General features: G+C 38.9%; 1 protein-coding gene across 1 annotated transcript in view; it reads left to right on the top strand.

Annotated features, from left to right (window-relative positions):
* Positions 1-864: 864 nt before the first annotated feature.
* LOC145981299 (sodium-coupled monocarboxylate transporter 1-like) overlaps positions 865-2493 on the top strand; it is a 102448-nt gene continuing 100819 nt past the window's right edge. Inside the window, exon 1 of the mRNA XM_083114489.1 lies at positions 865-965. The gene's annotated coding sequence lies outside the window, so the exon portion shown is untranslated. The remainder of the gene's footprint in view (positions 966-2493) is intronic.

The raw sequence follows: 2493 nt of genomic DNA, 5'->3' as shown, positions 1-2493 counted from the left end.
CCACAGAGAGAAGTAAGACTTCTAAAAATTGATTTTGTCTTAAATGCATTGACAATTATTTTGAGGAAAAGGAGCGTGCACATTTCAGAGACAATTTATATAATTCTTCCTGTTGGTTTATTATGAAGTGGATGAATTGATTGTGTAATGCATTTAAATAATATATGTTTTAAATAAACTTTGAATAAGTACATAATTTAGTTTTGGCACGTTGCATATGTATTTTCTTATTTTACGTCGCTCCATGTTGCATATGTGTGAAACATATACCGTGCATGAAAGTTATACATGTGAATGTAAAAAGGAGAAAAAAAAACAATTATATTCGGAATGCATTTATCAAGCATTTTCTGTTTTTTCAAAAGTAGTTCAAATACTTTGTTCGACGACAAATGCTTTAGCACCGACTTCTATTCCTTTTTTGCTTAATTTACGAGGATAATAACGTCTCTGATACTACTACTAAATTACGTCAATAATAATAATAATAATAATAATATATTATTATTATTATTATTATTGGTACATTTATCCTGGTACTTGCCCCCCCCCCCAGACAAAAATTAGTGGTTGCGCCTCTGTTATAAACCCTACAAGTATTTCTGCTGGCGCTCATGAAGTGTAATATCCTTCAAGGTGGGTCCCGGACTGAAAAAGGTTGAAAACAACTGCACTATCATGATAGCCAAAAGCGCTAATCATCGAGCTTCGAGCTTGACGAAATATTTCCACCAACCCTTGCTCAAAATATCTGCACCTGTCAACACTGCCTCGCGGTGCAATGGTTGGAGGTTAAAACGACACCGTCAGAGGCTCGTGACGTAAAAACGACGTCGAATATTCTGCTTCTTCCTGAAGCAGCGAGCGCCACGCAGCGGGGGAATCTGGCCACACGTGCCTCTTGGAATGGAAAAAAACAGTGCGCTATTCCTCAACTAGTCCGCAGGAACATTTCAGCACATGAGGTAAGTAACAACCATCTTAATATCTGTCATGTTTTGTTATGGTTTACGCTCGATAAACGATCTCTTTTCTTCAGCATGTGCTTATAGGTCAGTGTGGAAACGCATACTTGTGTAAAAATAAACTTCTCCCCTCATTGAGACGTCAGTAGATGCAGAGTTGCCAGTGCTAACGATCGATATGTTACTAAACTAGGTCGAAAATTCACCGCGTTGCTTTTCGCTGTTAAGGGAACAAAGGCGTAATGTTTTGAAAACGTTCCTTGAACGCGCTGCGATGCAAGGATATGTTTATTATCGACTTCACAAGGCTAATTTGAAACGCCAGATCGGTTCTCAAATTATTAAATATAGATCGTGTGACGTTAACTGCCTTTATTGCATACTTGACACAAGTGATCAAAAGACACACGAACAACAAACACATTGAATACCACACTTAAAGGAAGTGACGTCACACACACGTCATATTTCTCCTTGACTCTGTCGTTACGTCTAACAATATCTAATTAGGAACGGTAATAAATAAAGCCTTTCATGATGACGGCACAAACTGTCTTTGAAATCGATAGATTAATTATCGATAGAAAGCATCGAGGTACAGAATGCTATTTCTATTCTGTAGTTAAGAGAAAGCGCCCCCGAAAGTGTAAACGACCCGTTGTGACTTGCGAGAAAGGAAAGCGGTGGAACATCCTTGTCTGTATTTATTTAATCGTAATTATGCAACAAAGATATATTCCTACAGCAGTGTGGGGTGTGGTGATAAATTACTATCGACAAACAAACGAAAAGATATAGCCTACTTATTACATGTCGAAGTGATATTCCATGAAATTACTTTGATCCCACAGTTTATCTGGTGTCTCAGGCATTTAGACTACAATACAATTTTATAGGGGAGAAGGAAGCTTAAGTGCAAGGAGTGACTTAAATAGGAACGACGAAACATAAGGGCCACGAATGGTGAAGGGTGATGAAAGATAGGAGTCCACAAAATTTAATGGGCTGTAGAAACATAGGAGATGATACAAGATAAGGGGAACGAAATGTAGGGTGCGACGAATGATAATGAGTAGAAAGACGGACATATCATAGGAAGCGAAGAAAGATAGGAGGGGAGGAGAGACTAAGGTATAGATAAGGATTGGTGGCGATGAAAGATAAGGATTGGGGGCGATGAACATAGATAGGGATTGGGGACGATGAACAGAGATAGAAATTTCGGGTGATGAAAGATAAGGATTCGGGTCAATGAACATAGATGGGGATCGGGGACAATAAACATAGATGAGGATTACGGGCGATGAACATAGATAAGGATTGCAAGCGATGAACATAGGTAAGGATTGGGAACTATGAACATAGATAGGGATTGGGGGCGATGAACATAGATAAGGATTGCAGGCGATGAACATTGATTAGGATTGCGGGCGATGAACATAGGTAGGGATTTTGGACGATACACATATATAGAGATTGGGAGCGATGAACATAGATAGGGATTGGGAGCGATGCTTATAGATAGGGA

This window comes from Lepisma saccharinum, chromosome 29 (genome assembly GCF_977018435.1).
Source record: "Lepisma saccharinum chromosome 29, izLepSacc3.1, whole genome shotgun sequence".
NCBI classification, from domain to species: domain Eukaryota; kingdom Metazoa; phylum Arthropoda; class Insecta; order Zygentoma; family Lepismatidae; genus Lepisma; species Lepisma saccharinum.
The sequence above is the reverse complement of the archived record's forward strand: the minus strand, read 5'-3'. Positions and strand labels throughout refer to the sequence as shown.